The following is a 26,012-nucleotide window of genomic DNA, read 5'->3' as shown; positions in this document are numbered from 1 at the left end:
ATTATCTTTTATGTTTGAAAATGAGGTAATTGTACATGTAAGTCACCAGTAAGGTACCTTGTTAGCTGTTGGGAGTGTGCATAACAATTAGGAGTAACTACGTCCTTTTTAAACACTGGAGCTGTGAATTCTCAAGAAAGGAAAAAATTCAGAGGGTGCTTTCTGGACTTCACTAATTTTTAAATTTGTTTTAAAGCAAGAGGCCAGTGACTTTGACTAGAAGTAATGTAGCCAAACTACATTAATTGTTGCTATCATTCTGCTCCTTATGTCTGCACACAGTAAGTAGATTTTATGTGTAAAAGTTTTCAGAAGGAAAATATTGCAAAATAGGATCTAATGTGTTCAAATACTCAAAAGTAAAATTACCATGTTTTGGTTTTGAATACTGGTATTTACCTAGAGAAAGCATAAGTATATGTGGTGTTCTTCACCATAGTATAATTGAACAATTTGTGCTCCAAGATACTATTGTCTAGATGTTTATTGCTGAAGAAATTCAGTCTTGTTGAGTTTTTGATAACTGTTTTTAGAATGCCTGCGTGTATTCCTGAAGACAGAATTTGCTGTGCATTCAGGAAGTAAATCTCAAAACAATGTAAGCACATGTTGCCCTTTGCACACTTATTGTGCATTTGGAATATCTAGCAAGAAAAAAAAAGTTAGCATGATGTTATATAGTATTAGACAGTTTGGGTGTTAACAGACAAATTCAATACATGCTGTTTACCGACTGTATCACTTCTGTTCCTAGGCACTTTACTGGGAACAAGAGGGTTCATGGAAATGAATTATTTAGTCTGATCTTGGTTAAAAGGACCCTAAAGGATTTTCTGAGGAATTTAAATAGTGTCTAACACTATGATTGGTTTAGTAATTTCATTTCAGAATACATGCAACTTATTTCTATTTTTCTAATATAATGAGTCTTGTATATGAAACATATAAAGGAAAGTAATTTGCTTTAAATTTTGTTAATTTAAGTACAGTTAACAGAAGACCAGTATTCATAGATGGTATGGACTGGGCATTTCAAAAGAAAAAAGTATAAGGAAACAACAAAAATTAATAAAACCCACACATATTCAAATTCATAGGAGGAAAAACCCCAAACTCTGCAACATGAATTTTATCTCTTTGTATCTTTGAATAGTATATCAGTTCAGAAGCTCTCTGAGGAGCTGTGGAACTCTTGTTTGATCAGGTTCAGTAATGGAACTCAGTGCCATTAAGTAAGTATAGTATGTGCATTTGGGAAGAGACAAAGTGGAGAGTTGAAAGGGACTTTAAGGGATTATATTATCTGTTCTTCTGGTCTTAAGTAGTGTTAAGTATACTTAGATCATCCCTGTTACTGTTAATAATTTTGAAATCTAAAAACTTGCAGAGAAGATTTTATAACCTTTACAGGGCAGCCTTCGCCCTTTTTGCTGTAATTACAGTAGTCTTTAATTTTTCACCTGTGGTTCCACAATACAAAATTTTTCCCACTTTCATTGCAGAAAACCTCAGGGTCCTTTGTATTAAAGTGGAGTGTATAGATGCAGTGTTTCCTCAGGATGCAATATACTTTTTCTCTTATGCATTTGCTTAATTAACTGCTACACCGAAAACTGAAGGTGTGCTCCAAAACAGAGCTCCCTAGAATAAGTATACCAGAATAGCTGTCATCATATATAACACTGTTCTTGCTATATCCCACAATGATAGCTGCCTGACACGATGATAAGGAACAGCGCTGAACTTTTGACTCACAATCTATTTTATCTACTCAGCATCTAGTTCCTTTTTGCAGGATTTCATCCTGATCTGTACCTGCTTGTTTGCCATTCTTGCATTTGTTATCACGTTTCCAAATATAGATCTTTGAATTCATCTTTATTGAGTTTCGTCTGACTGATTTTATGCCAGATCTAAAATTTGCAATTTTTTTTAATTATAGACATACTTTCTAAGGTCTGTACATTGTGTTTCAAGTCAGTACTTTACTGATTCTTTTAACTGCACTTTCTATCCAATTTAGTTGTATAAAAAAAGTAATGTTTCCCCATAATTAATGGAGTAGACCAGTAATTAAGAAACCTGTTTAGCATGATTCTTTTTTGTCCTCATAAATTCATATTCTCTATGCTTTTTGTAACTTCAGTAATTTTTCTATTTCTATACAATCTGCTTGTAAACATTCCAGCATTATTCTGGGGCCTGAAATGTGGAATGACTGTTTTCCCTTCTTAAATATTATGTATTTAAGAAGTCTGTTTGTCTCCTCTTTTATTTTGGTGACGTTAATTCAGAAAATGAATTTAGCTTCTTAATTCTGTTCCCCATATTCACGTATGGGTATATGTGTATTTTTATCTTTAAAAATAGAATAGAAAATATTTTTTTCACTCATAAGAGCCTAGATTTAGTTGCCTTAAAAATGAGAACTTTTTAATAAACATAATTTTTCAAAATAAGTAGTCTAAAATGATATATTCTGCTGGTAACAGAGCTATTTCACTAATTTAGATAATACTTTTCCCTTTTTCTTTTATAGTTTCCTATCAGTTATGCTTGAGTATTTAATTTTATGCAGCTCTTCAGAAACTATTTCATGCTTGACATAAAAGGTCACATGCTAAATTTTGCTGTGAAAAATTAAGAATGCAATAAAATAATGGAGGGCCCATGTTACATGAACTATTGGTAATAACAGATTATAAAAGTCCCAGAATGAAGGCTTTCACTCTAGGAGGAAGGTCAGGGTAAGTTATTCTACCCTGTGTCTTTGTGCTTTTTGATGCTAGGATTCACCTTTTTCCTTACTTGATTTTGCTTTATTTTCTTTGGTGTTGGTTTGGTTTGGTTTAGTTTCTTTTGCTTTTGGTTTCAGAACTGCCCCTCTCCTTTTCTTCTGCTGGCATACACACGCTGGAAAGGGGCCTTCCCTTTCCAAAGAACATCTTCCATCTGTAAGTTCTACATACTTTTCTTTTGCCAAGGAAACTGTAGATAGTCTGTTCAAATTGAATTCAGGTCCAGGTCTGGCATTAAACCCACCCTTCTAGAAAGCCTTATTTCACTGTTTAGTGGGTTGCCTAACACTCAATAAACCTCAATCTCTTTAATTTGCTTTAATAAGAAAGTGAGTCATTCTGTGACTAGGGAGGCAGACAACTGCCAAGGGCAATAATCATCCCAAGAGCACCTCTTAGGGCGGGAAATTGTAGGCATCCAAATTTATAGTTCATGCTAAGCAAACTTTTTGAATGCAGCAGCCGTTCTGGCCGGCTCCCACTGCCCTGCCAGCTAATTAGCAGTGAGAAGAGGTACCAGATGGAGCTGTTGTTAAGTTCCTCTTGGATGAAGCTACTCTTTTTAGAACTTACACCAGCCATTACCTGAGCATTGCAGTTATCCCTGGAATGTGGCTGCACTGACAGATAGCTGTTGGATGCGCAACATTCAGTTTGTGTGGTGTCTGGCATGGGGAAACCTGCATTTGGCTGGCAACTAGGAACAAAGAGGACAAATTGGCAATGACTCTAGAAATAAGGCAGCTTCTCTAGGCATGCAGCACTCCCTTGAGATAAAATACAATTTTTCTAGTATCCCAACATCTGCTTGCAAAAGGAAATAGGTTCTGATCTAGGGAGAGTTTATTTCCTTCCTTTATTAAATGAACTCATCATCTCATTACAAAGCAAGCTGAGGGCTTATCGGTGCTGCCAAAATGTAATGAATGACTGACTCAGCTGGGGAGATGTTTCTGTGGTTGAAACTGAAATCAGAAAATAACATGCAAGTCATTCCCTTCTACCTTGTAAGTCTTTAGAGGTCTCAGCACATACGGTATTCAATTGCCTACTTGGTGGAGGAAATAGACTGGGCACAGTTCTTCTCCAGGTCATCTACTTCCAAATGGTTCTAGTGAGAAAATGAAGAACAAAAGAACATTTTTGGTGAATAATACTATTGGTAAAATCTGTTCTGAGATTTATTTTCTGTTATGTTCTAATGATATACTTTTTCTAATTATATATATTTGAATTATAGATAATGTTATCTAATTACATCTATATTTTGATCTTACATTTTGCATTTTTTTCTAATTTATCAATAACTAATTCACTCAGCACTTACAGATGCTTAAGAAAATACAATCCATTTTACCATTTCAGGATGAAACCTTATTCATATTTACTAATATTAAACTCTAGAAAAATTACTTCCAATGACAGAAAGATATCTCTGCTGCTTTCATTTGCATCTGAAAATTAGGACTACCACATGTGCAATACACATCCAAGGCTATACTTTTTCTAGAAGCGTTCAAGAAGAAATTGAATGGAAAAAACATATAAAATGAAATGTGCTAACATAGCATGTCTGGAATCTGAGTAAAATTTCTGGTTGATATCTAGTCTGAAACCTTGTAGATTTATTTTTAACTCATTCATAAAACATTTTCCTGAGATATTGTGTCTAGACATAAGTTATTACTATACACTGCTTGGAAATATGACAGATCATTAAAATGTAATGAAGATTTGTAAAAGTTCTACCAACTTACATGTTTGTAGAAGAGCTTAATTTAGGTTTCATTTGCTCATCTTCCAACCGAAATTGAAATGTAATGATGGAGAAACATTCAAGATTCTTGTTTTATCATGGTATGCTTTGCTGCTTCCCTTATATATTGAACTATTTAAAATTAATTTATGTGGCTCTAGCAGGTTATCTTCAAATATGCAAATAGGGTAGATAGTTTAATATTTGCATGACAACTATCTTCGGCTAGTAATTTTGTATCAGATAATTTGTATCCCTTGCTCTAAATCTTTCTGGCAAGAAAACAAATTGTATCATGAAGGAAAAATGCCAGGTTGACACCCACTGTTTTCAGCCAGTGCAGTACTCTGTGAAAAGTGGGGTTAGCAGCCTATAAAAGCTGCATTTTTCTGGAAAGGGGGGAGGGTGGGGATTAAAAAAAAAAAAAAAAAAAAAAGCTATATGCAAAATTAATATGGAAGTAAACCTAATGTATGCATTCAGAAACCATCGCTGTACACAGAGTTCCTGGTGGAATATTGAGCAGTGTAAGTGTTTAGAATTCAGCACATATTCTCTGAATACAAGCCAGAATAATGTACACATAGTAAATGAATGCAAAGAACTGAGAAGAATTGTAGAAGGGGTTTGGTTGACTATAACTCCTGAGAAGTAGGTAGAAAGAGAAAAGCTGATCTTTTATATTCTGCGTAGCTGAACAGCCAGTGAGCCTGTCTTCTCTAGCTGCACCTCTTTGTGCAGCAGCCTTTATTTTGGAATACTGATTGGTGTCAATGGGAATGGGAAGAATGGGATACCTTCCCAGTCATTTTGAGATATATGTAAAGATGAGCCATATCCAGAAAATGTTACATTAGTTTCAGCAACAAAGCAAGAAAATCACATCAGTATTTCTGCATCAGTATTTTTATTATGATCTGTGGTAGAACATAAAATACCATGTTATTTTTTCACAGGAAGAGAAGTGCAAGGAGGGGAGAATGAATAGGGCCAGAGACACTTTCTTGTGTGCATGTTTTTGTGTACATACATAGATAAACACACACGTATACAGATATGTATATACTGGCATACATACAGAGAAATACTTTTATGAATTGTTAAATAATTAAATGAAAATATCTAATGTAGTGGCACTTACTTATTTTATTGACATGGCATTTGCTCTTGACTGTACCTTGTATGTAGCTGTATGAAGACACAATGCCAAAGGGAGAAAATATTTCTTTATTATTGTCTTTTCTTACTTTGTAGAGCTAGTTACTTCAATCATTGAGGAAGTCTAGGGTATGGAAGATTTAATATTATGCAGCTCTCCAGAGACTATTTCATTTATATAGCATAGATATGGAAAATCAAACATATATTGGTATCTTATATACTTTATGTATACATTTGATAAACAAGACAAAAAATGCCCTCCATATGAATGATGAACATTGCAGTTAACTTTGAAACTGTTGGAACTTATTTTCAGTGTAGGGTTTGGTTAGTGGTTTGCTCTTGCTTTAACCCACATGAAGGTGCAGACACACTCTCATTGTGAATGCAGGCTGGATAAATCTATGATTTGAAGGTGGAGCTGCACAGCTGTATAGATGCAGGTACAGCCTTAAAATAGTCCCAATGATGGAAAAAGGCAAAGCAATACATAAACTTTATACATCCCTGATGGCAAATTCGTATTGGAGTTTGTTCTCAGATCCAGTGTTGAGATGTTTGTTGTTGGAAATTTTCTGCAACTGTTTTATTTTTTTTCCAGCTATCTTTTTAAAGTAGCACATGCTGCAGTTCATCTGATTTCTGTGAGTATGAAGAAATGCAAGTAGCTTGCTTGTGCATGCCAAATGTTTTTTTAAAACATAGTTATAAGGTCATGCTGTGAAGTCTTCTACTTTACTGTGAGGAAAAAAAAAACCCAATAAAGTAAGTGCATGATAAGGAGAGGAAGTAAAGAGAAATATTACTCAGTATAAGCCAGCTATGTAGAATATGACAGCTGATAGTAGGTACAATGGCAAGCAAGCAATGTTATTTCACATGTTCAATGTTCTGGTGAATAGAGGCATGGAAGGATGCATTGCGACAGGGAAAAAAAAGATAGAGGGAAATAATAAACAGCACTCGATGCTTATTGTCTAGTAAATGACCTTTCTTTCAATTTATAATTAATACAATAGACCCCAAAACGTTACTGTATTTGAATATCTGTTGAAATGATTGGTTGGCATTTTAGCACTAGGTTTTTTGAAATCAACATAAATATAAAGCACTTCCAAAAAAGTGTTAAAAAAATCACTTTTTTCAGGACAGTAGATATATATTTATACTGAGCTGATTATACCAGTTCATACCACTGTCTCTTGAAGATATATGTAAGGGTTCACATCCTATGAATATGTCTGTGACTCAGTACATTAAAAGTGTAATTGAGATTGACTGTTCATTCAACTGAGTCATAACAACCCCAAGAAAGCTATTTAAAGCTATGTTAAATTCACCTGATATCTCATATTTCAGTTGAGATAAATGGAAACAGTGTAAAGCTCTTGAGTAAAGTTTCAATAGCTGATGATTATGGCAGTAAAGTCATGAAAGTATTGACATCAACAGCGATAAGTTAGGCACGTAAATAATCCTCGGATTTAGTTAACTTTTACTGATACTGTGATACTAGAAATAGGAATTTTATATTATGGACACCAAATTATGGCTCTGCATGAACTGAATGCAGCCTTCTGTTTCTCCTCAAAGTACTTTTGCCATTCAAAAATTCTGATTTATTTACCTGCTGCATAGCATCACAAAAATATGTATGAAAATAATATTAAAAAATGTCAAACCCAGCAAAATCCATGTAAGAAGGCAGGAATGAAACAGATGCAACTCATAGGGTTTACCTTTATTTTTTATTTCAGTACATATACTTTACATCATTTTACCATGATGAAATTTAGAGCATGCTAATAGAAAGCCAAATACAATGTGTTTAAATCCAAGCTCTTTTATATCTAGATTTTAATAGATTAAACAGAAGTCATTTTTATAATATGATCTGGTAGGGGGTATGTTGAAAGATTTCTATTGATTTATTTGAGAAAGCAATTTTTGAAAAAGAAGCAAAAAAAAGTTAGAGAAAATCTTTTAAAAAAGGGCATTTGAACCAAAGTTAAGAAAGGCTTAAACCTTTCTACAGAAGAAATAGCAGATTTAATATGATGGATATCATGTTCATAAATGTTGATTAGAGAACATCAGTGTGATAATTAGAGCAATTCCAAAAATTAAACAGCTGGAAAATAATTTCAGCCAAAGTTCTTGACCGTATCTTGTTTTAAGAAACACATTCTATCTCTTCCCTGTAAGAGAAGTTTTTCCTAAGGAAAATATAATATCTGAAATAGATAATTCTTCCTTTAAAATAATCTACCTGACTTCCTGCTTTCTTAGTTTGTGAAATTTGAAAATGACAGGAAAAATCTTCCTATACTTCATTTAGCAGTTTTCATTAAATGGTCTTTTTCCAATGATAAATTAACATTCTTCTAATCATTAGTATGCTAGAAAAATTGTACAAAAAATGCTTCAACCTCCGTATTATCTTGCTTTTAAATTCAACATATTTCTGTGTTCTGAGTAACACCAAATATTATCTTCTCAGGATACTTCAAACCAAGGTATTTATAATTTCCATAGTTTTTTTGGACAATTTTTTTCACAAGTTTTTTTCCCAAGGATTTTTTGTTGTTGTTTCATTACTCTTCACTTCTTCCCTTGCTTCAAGGATCTTTTGGCAAATACAACCCACAAGCTCTAAAATATTTCTGTGGTGCTCCAGTCCTGCCTATTCTTGTGCTTAGAAACCCAAGTCCAGTGTAAAATATGGCTGCTTAGATGTGGTCAGATATATAAATACCATAAATAAGAAGAGTCTGCGCCCTTCTTACCTTACAGGATAGCTCCCGTTTTTAAGAAAATATTAATTTTGTGACAGGTATATACCTAAGATTTAGCTTCTTCCCTTTCCTCAGAAATTATGGCAGAAAAAAATGGAACAAGGAACTGTAATATTTGCCTCTGCTCAGCATATAAGACATAAATTCACCATTTTCTTTGTCTGGCTCTGAGACCTACCTCTTAAAATCTATTTATTTTTCTTGCAGTGGGGACATTAATTTACTTGATAAATACTTTTTGACTTCAAAAGCATAAAAATGAAATCATGAAGGAGGTATTTTATTTTTCAAAATAGTGAAATTCAGGCAAACAATATTTTAAAATTATTTTCATACTACTCTGATTTACGCTAGGTAAATAAGCTGTTCTTTAATTCTTGGTAAAAATATTGAATTTATTTTAGATTTCTATTGCTAGATAAAAGAGTAAATTTATTATTGTATGAACATATGTTAATCCAAACAAATTATTTGCTACTGGATTTCCATAAAAAAAAAAAAAAAAAAACTACTGTAAATGTCTACAGAACAAAAAAACTTAACCAAAGACAACTCCAAATCTGATTTGCTGAATTATCATCTTTAGGTACTGTATGCAAGGTTTTGTTATACCTGTAATTTCTTTTTTATCCCTCAATTTACTTTCAGTTTTTCTTTCATAGTTGGCATAATTGTTGACTCTCTATCTCCTTCTGTGCTCCATTCTGTTTTGAACTTTTTTTTGATAGTGAGAAGCCTTTGGGATTTTGTTATTGCAATATACCTTCCTCACATAATCTCCTTTGTCTAGGTTTTCCTTTTCTACAAAGTAGAGATATATTGAAGAGATATTAAGGAATTAACCTCAGAAGGGTCTAAACTAAACTAGGTATATTTTAGTCTTAAATCCTAGGCCTGACATCAAACTATAACACACTTCAGAATGGAACTGAAATGCAACAGAAATTTTGCAGATTTGGGCTGTTTTATGTTTTCAGATGTTGCAGATAAAACACAGTAGGAAAATAATGTTATATAATAAATTTGTAAAACAAAAAAAAAAAAAAAAAAAAAAGGAACAATACTTGTTCCATCAGGACAGAGTTAATTTTTACAGTAGCTATGAGGATGCAGAGTCTGGCCAAGAAGTTATTCTATACCACTGCGGGTCAATTGCCAGCGATGGGGTACTGGACTCTCGCTTGTGAGAAGAAGGATGCTCCTTGCTCCTTACAGGGGGAGAAAGCAAGGCAGGCAGTATTGTTGCAGATTTCCCATGTAAATTGTTTCATTGTCTTATACTTTCTGTTGTGAGAACACCACTGTGTTTAGAGACCCATAGAGGAATTCTCCTGAGTGCATTCAGCAAGGCAAAAAGAGGCAGGGGTATCTCTCAGAGAAAAATCATCTGGTAACACAGTCAATCCATTCAATAAAGTTCAAGATGCTGAGAGCCAATCTATTTTTTTGGAGGCAAGAGGTAAATATCATTAGGATTCCAATTTTTTAATGGAACTAGGTAGGTCTGGGGCAAAAAACTGCTCTATCTGAAGTTTTGGGAAGAGTTATGCTAATGTGACTTTCCTGAGGACTTTTTCTACAAATAGAGCAGAGGTGGCAGGCTAAAGTCTTCATTGGAAAGTACCATTACAGTTAAATGGCATCGAAAGGTGCCATTGATTATATTTTGTCCACTTGCCTCCAGTTGTTCTCCCTTCCAAAATGCACTGAATTTTTGTTGTTGTTGTTGTTGCTGTTGTTTTTGTGTTTTGTGTTTTGGTTGTGGAGTTTTTATTTTTCATGAAAAAAGTGCAACTGTTAAAACTTAAGATAAGTGGGAAGCTTTGTTAATTGTGCCCCAAATATTTTCCACAAAAAATATTAAGGTCTGAGACTGAGGATTACACTGAGGTGGATTACAACTCTTGGTTTGGATGGTTGGCATTTTCAGATTAAAATTGGTATGAAAAATGAAACTGTGACTGGAGAGTATTTGAATGTGCCCACAAATGTTCAATTAAGTTATTATTTATATGATTATTAAGAGCTTTAGGAAGTGTGGGACAGGATGTGCTTTAGAATAAAGCTTGAGTGTGGCAGGAATGTGTGGTTATGTTTCCTGCAGAGGAACATATGAATGGAGATCATAGATTTTCTAGGGCAATAATGGATGAGAAATGCATCATTCAGGTGAGTCATGACATACCATACCATGGCAATTTGAACCTTTGCTGTAAAAAAGTTGCTTTACTGTGTTTGCTCAACTTGTCTGTTGGTGCAGAAACCATCAGCAAGTTTAATTTAAACAGTACTTAATGTTCCTCTCTACAGCCTCAGTTTTCAGCTATGTGACAGATGCTTTCCATGCATTGTCTGGACAACAGTGTACACCTGATAGAAATATGGTTTAATTATTTTTTCCCAGAAACTTATATTCTTGTATAAGTAGGCTCAGATTTACTTTGACATTCTTTAGAATAAATATCATGTTTAGAGTATGAAATATTGTCAAGGGAAAATTCTGTTTAAAATTTTCTCTCTCTTTCCAGCTAAATGTATTTAAAATCTAGATGTATATGAAAGTAATACTGAATTATGTCTTTAGCAATACTTGCATTTAGTTCACTATGCTTTTCATGCATTTTCATGCATGTTTTACATGTCTCAAAGGAGTTAATAAAATGTGAACCATCAAATTCCAAACAATATGCCATAAAGAACATAAACATACAAAATCTATAATCCTACGTGTTTATGCACATGTGTGGTTCCCAAGGAACCAACAGCAAGACAACCAAAATCCAAACCAAAATATTTCCCAAAATCCCAGCCTTTTTATTTTTACTTACACTAAATGATAATCAGTTCTGTTGAAAAGGATCAAAACCAAGAAAAGTTATGAGGAAAAACAAAAAGTCCCCTACAAAACTTTATAAAGGACAAATTATTTACAATTGATATTTTAGCCGTAAGTCTTTTGAAATTACAAAGCATGAGACAATACATCAAAGAGAAAGTCATTACAGAAGTAAATACCAAAGAGGTAGAGACAATGTATAGATTTTATTTGGGCTTTCAAGAGCTAGAATTTAAGTTATAATACTTTTCTTGATTAGTGTGATTTAAGAAAAATTGTACAAATGTGAATGCAGTACATTATACATTTTATGCAGTGAATAACATTAAACTTCTTTTTCATTTGAGAAAATGAAAATAAAATGCAGCTAAATTAGATTTCTAATTTATGATTTCCCAATGGCATGATCAGAGAAACTCTCAAGAATCCTGAATATTAGATTACCATGATAAAATAGGCATTGCAAAAATTATTTCTACAAGTTTATAATTTTTCCTGATTTACTTCTGTTAACAAGAACGGAGTTAACTTTTTCATCCTTACCCTCGGAATCCATACTTAGAGTTTTATGCTAGATTCATCCCTGTCCTATATGAGACTTACTGGCAGGTACGCATTCATCATCAGGTATACTTGCCTAGCTCTAGTAACCCTTCTGTACTCAAACACAAACACAGGAAACATGTTTTCTCAAGTCAGTCATTTACTGCAACATAAACACAGAGAATTAATTGCAAAAACAGAATGTGAATACAAGCCAGAGTGCAAAAAAGAACCAAGCTGGAAGTGCTTCGACCCAGCTGAAAGGCCTAGATTAAGATCCCTTAGATGGAAGTTCATTAATAGCTCAGTCAGTCAGGTAAGACCTCAAAACCATGGCTAGTGCCACTAGAATAACGCTATAAAGAGTACTACAAGTACTTTAAAAATTTATATATTAATATCTGCACTTTGCAGCTATACTAACTCAGTCAGTGTGTCCTCAAGTGTTTTATAAATTACTTATTTTTAGCCCATTGACAAGTATTTTATTTCAATTTTTTTATTTTGGTCTTAAAATATTTCTAATGTGTCCGCTTTATGTATTTTGTCGATATTTAGTTTCTGAGTAGTCTGGGCCAACATACCTGCAATATCATTTCCAGAGCTGACTTACTTTGTTGTCTTGTTTAGCACTGTGCATTTTTCACTCCATAATTTTATTCCCTGGGCACCAGGACAACTCTCCCAGATTTTTTTCTCATTCAGTATACTGCAATTTGCATTAGTTCTTTGAGATTATTATCATTCTCCATTCGTTTCATGCTGCTTATAAGAAAAAACTCTACAGGGCTTTATTTTCTCTGCAGTGCATGCACAGAAGTCCCATTATTGTTAATGGAAGTTTCATGTGCCCATTAAATTGTAGAATCAGTACAAAAAGAAGGGAACTGTAATTGGCCTATCTTTTTTTGCAACATGGAAGCCTCTAGCTCATTATCTCTAAACTAAAAAAAAATCAGTATTTTAATATCTATTGACTAACTTTAAATATCACTACTGATAGTAATTCTGCTGTCTGTGTCGGCAGTTTTCTTCAGTGTTTGTGGGAGAAAGTGAGGAACAGTGATAAGGTGTTTAAAATTAAATTTACATCCAGTTTGGGAGGTTTGTGAATGTGTCATATGTAATATGTATAAGATCTCAGAGTTCTAAAAGATTTTTCTTTTGATGCTGGATATCACTGGGTCATGCATAGTGCTGATAAAAAGGATACTACCTGCTCTTTGAGACTGCTTGAACATTTGTTCTTACCCAGTTTTCTGAAATCATTGTCCTTGTTGCAAGTTCCTGCATGTAAAAGAGTTGTACATTTTGCAAATAATCAGTATTGAATATTCTAAATTATGGTTTTTACAAGTAGAGAACACTAGCGCAAACCTTACTTTTAGTAGATAGTGGTTGTTTAACTGAAATATGTTTTAAGTCGAATGAGTAATATAAAGTTATAGTACTGTGATTTATTGTGTTGTTTTCTTCGCTTTGAATGCTTAGCATGAGTAGATAGATTTCCTGAAATCTTGGGCCCCAAGCTGTGAACATACACTTAGATGTGTTTTCAGCTGGAAGAGAGTTTTCTTAGTAATTTTCCTGGTAGCTGGTACAGTGCTGTGTGCAGTCTTTAGTATAACCAGAATACTGATAACACACTGATGTTTTTTGTTTTTGAAAAGTAATATTTAACCTAAGTCTAGGGTTGCAGCAGCAAGCAAGTACTCTTAAAGTCCGAACCAGAAGGGAAGGGCACTAGAGCCATCAGCTAAACGTGCAACTTGACAAGAACAGTTAACATGTACAAAGAGGAAGATTTCAATAAGGTGCTAGAATATTCTCCCTAAAAATCACCACTGGACCAGGAGGCTCTGGTAAGGCATGTTGAGACCATGTGAGGGGAGAGTACAATTGCCCAGGACTTTCTTAATTTGAAATCCCTCTCCAGATGTATCGATCTCAAGCTGACCTGCTAATGAACCGCGCTATTAAAATTTACTTTTATGAATGTGACAACTGAGATTTTGCTATGGGAAACATAGGATTGAACCTGAAAAAAGAGAAAGAGCTCCAGAGAGTGAGTATGTGTGTAACACACGAGTTGACAGGAGCACCCTTCAGCTCACTGAAGCCATCCTCTGCAAATGGTCTCAGAAGTTCAAGTCTTTCATGGTGAGTATGTGGGTTCTTGAGCAGTATGAGAATGCTCAGGCATTCTGCATTAGGAATGGAGAATTCTCCTAATGGAGAATGGCTTCTCCATGAGGATTTGGGTATTCCACTCTGACACTGGTGAAGTGGGCATAGCATAAACAAAAACATAAAACAGACTCTTGGAGATTGTATTGTTTTCTGAAGATATATTAAGTATGAGCTGTATTAGCAGCTTAAATTTTATAATATTTGGCTTTCAGAGAAGGGTGTATGAAATAATTAAATGGGACAAATCAGAAAAGGCAGGTAATTCACCTTTTGCACAGAGACACAGCAGTTTCTCTGTCTTAAAGCACATAAAATACATGAAATTATCATGTAGAATCACTTGTGGATTTGTTGACTCCCTTTGGAGCCAAGAGCCTTGCAGAAGTACCTGGATACGTTGAAGCATCGAGTAATTATCAGCGGCATGAAATTAAACAAGAACAAATCCAGATTCTGCCCCTGGCATGCAGTAAGGCTGGGCACGAGTGTAAGCTGGGAGAGGAGTGTGTGTGGAGCAGCCTGCCAAAGGGCTCTGGGGTGCTGGTGGGCAGCAGCTCAGGGTGAGCCAGCAGTGTGCGCCCGGGCAGCCAGGAGGGCAAACCCCATCCCGGGGGGCAGCAGACACAGCATCACCAGCTGGGATTGGGATCATCCTGCAGGATTCAGCCCCGCTGCCCTCACCCTGAGTCCTGTGTGCAGGGCTGGGCCCCACGCTCTGAGAAGGGTGGGAAGGAGGTCCTGGAATGGTCCGGAGGAGGACAACAGAGCTGGTGGAAGGGAACAAACAAGGGAAGATTCAAGGCTGCATCACGGGAATGTCAGGCTAGCCCCTGGTAAACATTTATTTTCTTCAAGGGTGGTCAAACACCTGCACAGGCTTTTTAGAAAGGTTGTTGGTGCCTTGTGCCTGTCAGGGCCTTCAAAGAAGGCCTGTGGACCATGTGCTTAATGCCAAAATTTAACTTTTATTCAGTATCAAATTGACTGAGGAATTGGATTAGGTGATCATTCTAGTCCCTGTCAGCTGAATAATTGTATTCCATCCATTAATTATGGAAATGTTCTTCTGACACTTTTACAAAATATAAAAAAATAATCTGGAACTAGATATGCAGAAATATGAATATATGATAATATATTTGATTTATATCCTTAAAGTGTTGGATAAATTTGAGTCAGAACCTTTGAGGGTATCATTTATGACCCTATGTCTGATAAATAAGTTAGACATAATATAGTATACTCTGTGTATATGAGATATATAAACCTATAATATACATTACTGTCTTCTTTTATTTCTAGACATTCCTTATATTTCAGGAAGACTTTCTGTTCACGTAAGAGTTCTACCTCCTTGCTTGCCACAGGGGGAGAAACCGCATAGGTGCTACCTGAAGCAAACAGCATCTAGAAAGTAATTTATTCCAAGTCTCCAATAAGGCCTAGAGTGAAAATTGTTCTCTGTGAAGGCCTGAAGATGGTCTTGCGCAATTGTTTTGTTTTGGTTTGGTTTGGATTTTGTTTTTAAGGTGTGATGTTGACCTATTGATCTTTAACAGTGCTTAAGAGCAGTTGCTAAGACCAGAGTGATTTCTCTGCTTGTTTCTGAGTTCTCCAGTGAGCTACATCCTCTAGCTTAAAGGCTGGAAGAGCACCTACTGTGCATATAACTGCTACCCCCTTTTCCTGAAATGCACAAAATAATTTTCATCAGAAAGACAGCAAGCATTCCTCTTCAGGAATTATCTATATCCCTTCTTTAATTTAGTACTGAGACATGAATCCAAGAAGAGTATAATCAATTTTCTGAATCCTGCTTCCAAAATTTGTCTGGAATTTAGATTTGACAGTATTTTAGGAAGGGTATCAATATTTACTGAAACAAGAAATACAGTTAGAAGAAGTCTTCTGACCACAATAATCTTGATTTTTTTTTCAGGAATATATTTTGTAGGATATGCAGTGACAATTTTCTTCATTGTTGCTTCATTTGAACCTTCTTGTTTCCTGAAGACATTTGAACCTTCTTGTCTCCTGAAGAAATAATTAGGTGAATATTTTATTATGCTATTGTTTTTAAAAAAAGGCATTAGCATCTTAGAAGAAGATACTGAGTCTGTTCTGATACTTTCAAACTTAGCTGTAGGTATCTGCTCTTAAAGAGCAGATTCAATTCCTACTAGGAAAAGCATGCAAAGTTTGTCATGTAAAACCAAAATGAAAATCAAACAAATAAAACATTGCATGCAGTGATGGAGGATGGAAAATAGTTGATTTAGAACTGTTGATTTTGCTGTGAAGTATTTCAGCTTTTATCTCATAGCTATAACATAGCAGAAAACATAGAAGTCATCAGATGTGGAAAAGAGAATGGAGAAAAAAATCCACACCTTTCTTTTCTGTAAAATTTGTGCAGACAGTCCAAAAAAACTCGTAAGGTAAAATAAGCTGTTTTGTCTTCTTGGAAGTCCAGGCTTTCTATTCACTTGAGGAAAAAGACCGTCACATGGAAAAGCAGATTTACAAGGTTACTGCCAAAGAATAGGCAGGACTATATAATTTCCTTAGGGAACCAATTTCTTCATGTTTAATTTTCCACAAAAGCTTCAGCACTTGCTAGTGGGAATGCTGATTAAATTCAATTTTAATCTTGGGTAGTTGTATGTTGGCCAGAACCAACTCTCTCTTTATTTTTTGATTTTGCAATTTAAACCTTATGCAGTGCTGGTTCCATAAATCATAGAACTGCAACAACAACATTAGAGCTCTACAATTAATAAGCCCAGGTCCAAGCTTGAGCATTCATCACTGGAGGGTAACATGGGGAGGAGGAAGAGCATGCTGCGCTGCGGCTTGAGTGGTTCCACCTAAAGAGTGCCGACAATTTCATGAAAAGTTCATGAACAGATAAAGACTAAGTTGTTAGCTGCATGAATAGAAATGAATTATTCATCCACCTTTGTAACAGAAATCTGGCTGGCAACTGTGTTAGTCAAGACACTGAGAACACATTTGCAGATGCTATTTTAAAGTCAGGGCTGGAGGTTTCCATAAAAATTGCATTGATTCTTCTTGTAAAAAAAAATATATACAGGACTTAATTTAATTTAATTTCACATCCTACCTTTAACCTCTGTAATTATATTGTCTAAGAAATTAGCTGCAAGCTTGAGATCTGACTTAATGCTGTATTTTCTACATAGATTGGTCAGGCAAAATATGATTTGGCATATATGCATGTTTTGCCTTTGGCATCAAGCTGCATTGCAGTTCTTGTTTGCCTTGATGTATATCACCTCCACATCTAGGAAAATGAAGAGCTACACTTTAGCTGCAGATAAAAAAACCCTGCAGGTTAAACAATGGAAAAAGTCATTCTCCAAGCTAGTGTAGGAGACAGAACACCAAATGTCTACTCATAGTACATAAAAATAAGGTCTTAGAGGAGCATTCAGCTGCTTATATAAGCTCTTAAATTTGATAGAAATTGTTATGTCCAGACCATGTGCTGTAAAAAACTATATATTTAATGACTATTTACACATGATAAGCAAAGATAAGAAGGAAGAATGGAGACATAGGGACATGGAACTGAAGGAGGTAATGAAAGAATAGGTATAAAAAATGTGAGTGAACAAAGTGATGAAAGGCTCAGGTGTAACACAACAAAGCCTGCACGGAGGGAAAGAAGGGGATGACTTTGATGAACTCATTTACTCATTTACACAAAATTACTGAAGAAAAGAATGCCTGGGAGAGTGGAAAAGATCTAGGGGAGAGGACAGCAACCCCTAACAAAGGGTATACACAAGTTATAAAAATTATTTCATTAAATTCCATTAGAAATTTAAGCCTAAAAGCAGTACCTGCAGGTTTACTGTTTGCTGCAGATAACAAAAACTGTGATTTAAACTCGTATGCTGGGAAATAGTACTATGTTTAGGTGGCAAGAATTCAACAGTGTAAACGTGGTTCCATGAGACTTTGGACTCTGATGGATCGGAGAGTTTTGACCTTGTAGAGGGATAGTACACTTTACTCTGATAAATTCGGTGAGAAATAAGAGAGGATAGGAAAATGTATGCATGCAGTAAGAAACAAATGATTGCTTGAAGAAATGCCAGATGTAAGGAAGGCACCTTTATAAAAACAGATATTATTTTACTTTTTGCATGGCATTATTGATTGCCCCATGTTTGAGATTTTCAGAGTTTTTTGGAAATATTTTGTGCTGAAATACCTTTATTACAGTGCTACTGAATTATTTCCTCTTGAGATGCGGGCCCACTTTCCCAGGGAAGACTGCATGAAAAGATACAATGAGCACAGCTACATTAGATGTCAGCAGTATTTAGGCAAGAAACTGAACAATTTTTTTTTTGTAGCAAAGAAAGCCACAAAGTTGTCAGCCATAGCATATCTGTTTAGAGGAATTATTTTACCACAAAATTATAGTTCATTTAAGGAACGTAGGCAGGCAAGGATCAGAGGCAGAGTGATCTCACTCACAGGGACTATTTTCCACAGATCCTCAACAGTTACATGACTTGGGAACTTAGAGAAAAGCATCATAACAAGAATATCTCAATTTCATTACTCACTCTGTTTTCCCATCAATTGCTTTTACAGATCTTGTGATGTTATGGCACTTGGAAATTGCATCTATAGCTGTTTTCTGGGAAAAAAAATTACATCACTGCAACTGCTAATTGATAAACTCTGGCTTTTTTCTTTACTAGATTTATCTTAACCCTCATGAAATGTAAGAGACTTGCCAGTTTTAGTTTTACTTAATCATTATTTCCTGTCTCTGTTGAGCACAAAATTTTTCCATTTATATTTCATTTTATAGTAGTTTTCTTTTAATGTTTTAAAATATCACTGTTCATGCATAATAAATATATTATCTCTCCTTTGGAAATTTATCAGTTATTTATCTATGCAGTTCTTGGCAAAGTCAGTTATTTGTTATAATTAATATTTTAATAATTCAGAAAGGACATAGATTTATAAATTATATGTTAGCAGCATACAAGCACCAAATAATATTGAATCAGTAAAGTCTTCTAAAGTGTGTCATCACCATTATTACCCATTTCGACTGTTTATATTATTATGGTTAAAAAATGGGAATGTTTTATGAGGCTGAAATCTATGATTATAGTAATGGTTTTGTAAAATAGGCTTTTGGGATAGCAATTACTTTCTAATAGATGTAAAAGGAAAAAAAAATGAACCAAAAACCAGTACAACAAAATTGGTATTTTGTAGCTATTTTCTTCAGTTGTTCATTGGAAAATATATTGTAACATATATTTCATGATTTAAAATAACCTCATGTTGAATATCTAAGTTGTGCATGCTTATAGAGGGGAGACAAGAGCTCAGAATAAAATTTATAGGAGACTTTTAGATCTGTACAGAACATGGGATATTATAGCTATTTTCCAAGGTTCTTTTCCATAAAACAAACTTCTAAAATAATTTTTTTAAAAAAAATTCTTTACCCAAAGTTGACATTATGATTGTCACAGTAACTAAGCAAATCTAGACACTTGATACAAGAAATTTAGACATTGATAGTACCTTGATACCTGCCTCTTGCCTTGCTATCTGCCTATGCAGTTAATTGCATTTACTCTTCCTTGCAGGAGGACACACTAGTGGAGTATTCTCTCTTGCAGAGGGAGAGTGTCTTAGGTGCAGAGCGTGGAGCAGGTGGTAGGAAAGCAGGAGAATGAAAGCGAGAAAGAGTCAAAGATCCTCTTCCACATCTCCTTTAAACCCAACACCTCCAGCCACGTGTAGTCTCAGAGTGAGGGAATAAAAACACTGGACCAGGAGGAGATGGTGAATACCATGTCCCACAAGGCCACTGGCCCTTATTGTACAAGATGTAACTTTTGTCAGAGTTGCAAAATATTTTTTTAAGTGTGGAGAATGTTAAAAAGTACATTTAATTGTATTTTTAATACAATAGTATATTCTATTCTATTTTTAATAAGATATTTGAGTGTCATTGCATTCTAAAGAAAAATTATAAATTCACTCACTGGGGACATTTTAAGGAATAACACTGTTTCTTAAGTGCTCATCTTTCACTGACAGTAGTTTGTCAGAGCTCATTTTTCATGTTTGTGCGTGTGTGCCCTTAACACAACTCAGGAGACCGTGCTTAGAACTGGTCAAGAGAAGTGTTCAGATAATAGCTGCCAGTGGAGATTAAACAAAAAAGAGACTTCTTCAAGGATCTGGTGATGACTACTTTTTTAAACTTGAGCCTTAACCTCTTTTGAAAATGCATCCCTTCTGTTCATATTTTAGTAACACAAAGAAATACTGGATCAGAGTTTTAACTGTATATTTTAACCCATCTTTTAAAAATGTAACACACGCTGTATATTTGCAGAAGAATGTTCAAGATCTTGCATTAGAGGTACACTCCTGCCACAGAATTAAGGCCTGAAAGATTTCTTGCCTCTGCAAATCACTGTCAAATCTTTTGAACATAACAAAAGTCATAAATACCTTTTAAAATCAAAGTAATATTTACTTGGGATGTTTTACTTTCGGCTCTCTGTTTGTCAGTCCCTGTCAACCTCAGAACATCTTGCCACAGCAGAGCTAAAGCCAATAAAAGAAAGAAAGATCTTTAAAAGATCTTTAAGCCACTTTAACCTTTTGTGTGAATAAACACCTTCTTCTAATTTTCAAATGGTAATTCACATTCAAGGTCCTCTCCAGGCCTCTAAGCCTAATTCACTAAAGGAACCTTAAACCACAGGAAATACTCATGTTCCTACAGCCCTGTTGATAAAACATCTTCTGTGTTGTAAAGATCAGGTGTCTTTTTTTTTAAGCTTCTCACATGGATAGTGATAGGAATAGCAGTAGGATAGTAATCAAGTAACTGCGACTTTCATGGAGAGTAATAGCATTGATTTACAAACAAAAGGTAGCTGAATAGGATTATAATGATGAACTTTAAAAATTTCTTAATGTTAATTACCAGAATACTCAAAGGCTTATCCACAAAATTAGCAATTGGGATTATGTCCTAAACTTTTGTCTTATAATATGAGAAGATCATTGCCTTTTAGTGCAGTATTTCTGTCAAATTCCTAAGTACTACCAAGAACTTTGGGAACAAATTAAAGCTATAGAAATATATAAAATAGTCAATACAAAGCAGAATTTGCGAATAGTCCAGTATTTAGCTGTCTTGAGCAGGGTGAGATGATCACTTATTTATTTATCTTCCTATCTCAGGGAAATGCATTTTATACATTGTGTTGTGTGTGAAATATTGCGGGGGGATGTATGTATAGCAGCAGTTACTATTTTATTCCTGCCATTACTGGTTGCAGTGTTTCCTAAAGCCTTACCATCATATATTCAGGAATGGCCTTGGACTGTTTGTCTAAATCAGCACAAGCTTTACCAACACCTGTGAAAAGCTTGCACTCTTATACTATCTAATGATGAGTGTGGGCTTGAGCACAGTCAAGACAAAACAAACGATGCCAGACAGAATTTCCAGTTCAATATTTACAGTGTGCATGAGTTTTCTAACTCTGTATATCTTTCACATGTATCTGGACGTTAAAGATGACATAAGGGACTGTACTTACTCAGGAAAATTGAGTTCAGGGAATGAAGCTTTCTTAAACATTCTAATAGCTTTGTCCCTGCTCTACATATTACCAAATTTATTTATATATTTCACATTCTGAGGATTTCTGTACTTAATTTAACTTTTCATATGGATAGAATATATATGTCTATTTTGTAGATATATTTTCTAAATATATATGTTAAATACAGTATACCCTATATTAATTAATTGTACTTAGACCACCTAAATTTTGCAATATTCATATAAAAAGTGTATACATGTGTGTATAGATATACAAATATATTTTAAAAAATAATTTAGAAATTATTTAAACAGCTACCTGTGACCTCAAATTTTCCAAGCTTGTCAAATTTGAGTTTCTGTAGTTTTTGTAACAATCCTGATTTCCTTTTGAAGAGAGGTTTTAACAGAAACTTTTAAATGGTTGAGAAAGAGCTGGTGCAACTGGAATATTTGTATAGGGCTGAGGAAATAAGGAAAGAAAATTTGGACTGAATCACATCTCTAATTGACTTGAAAAGAAGAACTTAACCCATTGTAAAACTGCAATGGTATAAATGGAAATCTATTGGATTGATTTTTGAGGAACTTAATGTAGTGCTGTCAGTTCAAAACTCAATCAAACACACTGTTTAGTGATAAGGTCATTAACTGACCAATACTTTCACTTAAAGGATAGAATCTACAGATTTTTGCAGTGCATTTTGTGACTTTAAAGATTGCACTTTAAAGATTCACAATATTTGGTATTGTGAATCTACAAAATGCATTATGAATCACTCAAATCTTGCTTTTTCACTGGTAATGAAAAATTTATCTGGATGACTTCCATGAATGCTAATGGAACTCCACTTTCATAATACCTACTGTAGATAGCCCTGGGATTTGGAACAGTTAATATGAAACAGTCAATTTGCATGGTGTACTTGATTTAAATCACAAAGTCTCGTGGTGGTGGTGGTGGTGGTGCTGGGGCGCTGCAGGTTTGGTCTCAATGAGAAGGCACCCAGATCTGATCTGTGTCATACACAGCAGTCTGTAATGGACCTGTTGAAGTGCACAGCTGAGCCCATCAGCGGGTGATTCCTGTGTGATAACATATTTCAGAGGGGTTAAAAATTGCATTATGGCTGCTGTGTGGGAGAAGGGTGAGAGAAATGTGAGAAAAACGTCCCTGCACACACCAAGTTCAGTGCAGAAGGAAGAGGAGGAGGTGTTTTGGGTGCAGGAGCTGAGATTCCCCTGCCGCCTGTGGTGCAGCCAGGGCATGGCAGCTGAGTCCCTGAAGCCCATGGAGGTCCATGGGGATACACTCCTCCACCTGCTGCCTGTGCAGAAGACCTGCAGTGGAAAACATGGATTCCTGTAGAGACTGTGACCCTATAGAGAGAGTTTAAGCTGGAGTTGGCTCCTGGCAGGATCTCTGGTTCTATGGAGAGAGAAGCCCATGCTGGAGAAGGTTTGCTGGAAGGAACTGCAGTCTATTGAAAACCCACACTGAAGATGTCTGTTTGTGAGGGACTGCACCTCATGGAAGGGATCCATGGTGCTGGAGGAGTTTGTGAAGAACTGCAGTCCATAAAAAGAATGCATGTTGGAGATGCTCATGAAGGACATTTTTCTATAGAAGGGACCAAATACTGGAACAGGTGAAGAGTGTGGGAAGGAAGACTCATCAAGGTATATGAACATACCCATATTCCTGCACTGCTTGGCAATAAAAAAGTAGATGAGTCAGAGGTGAAGCTGAACCAGATTGACGGATGGAGGAATGGAAGGAGGATATTTTTAGATTTATTTTTCATTATTCTACTTGGTCTAATTGACAGTGAATTAAAATAATTTCCCCTAGTTGAGTCTGTTCTGCCCATAATGATGCTTGCCTAGTGGTCTCTCTGCCCTTATCTTAACCATGACATTTTGTTGTAATTTTTCCCCTTGTCCTGTTGACCAGGGACAGTGACCACAGTAGAGTGACGGCCTGCCAAGCCAATTGACCACAGTCATTTTGTTCATGCCTGAGTTCAGAATTTTGAAAAATTCAAGATAAGGACAATAACTGGGAGAGTTAGCAGGCAAAATGTGGACTGAACTTTGCTAGAGAGCAGAATAATTGTGGGGAATATCTGGTATAATTTTGGTGAAGTGATGAGGGCTAGTGTGTGTAAATTCCAGCAGGGCTTCTAGTTGGAAATGCGGCCTGGGGAGAATTGGTACACTGTTCCTAAAGGACTAAACTGCACATCAAGGACCCCATGCTGCAGGTGGGGAAAAGTGTGAGGTGGAAGTAGCAGCAGAGACGAGCTGTTATAGACTGAGCAGAATCCCCTTTCCCTCTCCCTCTGTGTTACTTGGAACAGGGTGGATAGAAGAATTTGGAATGGAGGAATAAAGTTGAGACTAAGGCTGGAATAAAAGTGTTCTAGTTTTTCTCTTTGCTTTTCTCCATTCTACTATATTTTTAATTTGTAATTTATTTCCTCAGGTCAAGTCTGTTTTGCCTGTGACTGGTTTCCCCATCTTTTTCTCAACCCATAAACATTTTTATCTTGTTTTCTTCTCAAATTCTGTTGAGGAGGTGGAGGAATGGAGCACTTTTGTAAGCCCCTGACAGCCTGGCCAGCTGAGGGAGGTTAACCCACTACAAGTAGCATGACATCATCTTGTTGCTCCAAACTTACAAAGCTGACTTACTTTCCCTGCAAAATATATAAGAACACTAGGCTAAATGAGAGTGACAAATTCCTGAGAATCTGCCAACAGTCTAAGGATATATTTTGGAACTGACTTCATATGTCATATTCCACAGTTATGATGTTATCCTGGTTTAGCTACACAGTCAACCATGGAGTAGACAGCATGAATCCACACTTCAGGCAGTGTTTCCATGTGGTCTGGTGGTGCTGTCTCTGGAGCAGAGGAGAATAAAAGGGTGGTGAACTGAAAGCAAGCAATCAATGGATTTCTGCTATCAGGCAACTTGACAGCTCAGACTTGGTTTAAGTAACCTGACCTTCCTCTTCTGCTCCCCAGTGACTGCTAGTTCAAGCACAAAGTTAATAATTTCTAGGACTTCTATGGATTCACTCAGACAAACAAAGTACAGAAAACTAGTTGGGAAGATGATGACATGGAAAAAACATTGTGCTCTAAACCAACATTTTATACAAATGCTCCAGCTTTGAAATGGAACTCTGGAATATTCTCTCACGTGCAACTCTGGCCACAGAGAAACATCTTGCGGGGTTAAAAAATATTTCCAAAATGTATTTCTGACAGATGGGATTTCCTTCTAATTTCAGAAACTGAAAATGGGTTCTGGGAATTCATCATGTCCATCATGCTGAAGGACAAAGCATAATCATGACGTCTATCTTTTGTGCGTTTCCTCTGGAAAAAAAAAAAAAGAAAAGAAGTTTTAATTAAATTTATCATCTCACTGTGTTTTTAAATGTACTTGTATGATGTTTCCTTTTAGGAATGGGCTCTAGATCCTCAGTGAGAGATTTTTTTATTATTGAGAGGATGGATGTGAGCTCAGATACACCTTTCTTTGGACATTAAAAAAAAAAAATCAAATTTCTTTCAGCTGCATCATCTTAAGGACAGTACAGGAACTGAAGTGCTCAGCTGTCTTTTGAGATTCAAATGTTCAAGTTTTCCTATTTGATTTGTCAGTAATCTGCTGTCCTCTTCTTCAGACTTTACATATCCAGATGAAAAGTAGCTGATTTCATCTATAGTTCAAGTATTCAATACAAGTACTGCTTTCTGCTATTCCTTCCTACCTTTTCTCCTTTGGTTTCACACTGTATCTTATGAATACTCTTATTTTCTCCTACACATTTCAGAAACAGTTTGCATAATTTTTGTGCATTCATCTCTGCTTTTATCTGGCAGCATTATTTTTGTTATCATTACAGCTGAATTTTTCTGAACTATTTTCTTGGACTGCATTTTCAGAAAGGCTCATGCTGTTAAATGTTATCACATGGAGGCCCACTTTACTCCAGTTCTGCCCCTAATTGCTGTGTCTCTGTCTGATAAAGCTGTCTCCTACAATGGCTCTAGCCAGACCCCATTGTTTTACATTTTCTGTGTAATTTTAGCACCCATACTTGATTCAGTTTTGTTGTTTGGACAGAATATTCTTTGGAATTCTTCTTCCCCTGGTCACGAATTTCAGTTTTATTCAGCTACGTTCCCAGACTTTCTCAATGAATTTATAAATTATTTGAAATGTCAGCCAAAACTGAATTTATCCAGAGGTGATTTCTAGGTTGAGTGGTAGTTTGCC

The sequence above is a fragment of the Ammospiza caudacuta genome, chromosome Z, assembly GCF_027887145.1.
Source record: "Ammospiza caudacuta isolate bAmmCau1 chromosome Z, bAmmCau1.pri, whole genome shotgun sequence".
NCBI lineage: Eukaryota > Metazoa > Chordata > Aves > Passeriformes > Passerellidae > Ammospiza > Ammospiza caudacuta.
The sequence above is the reverse complement of the archived record's forward strand: the minus strand, read 5'-3'. Positions refer to the sequence as shown.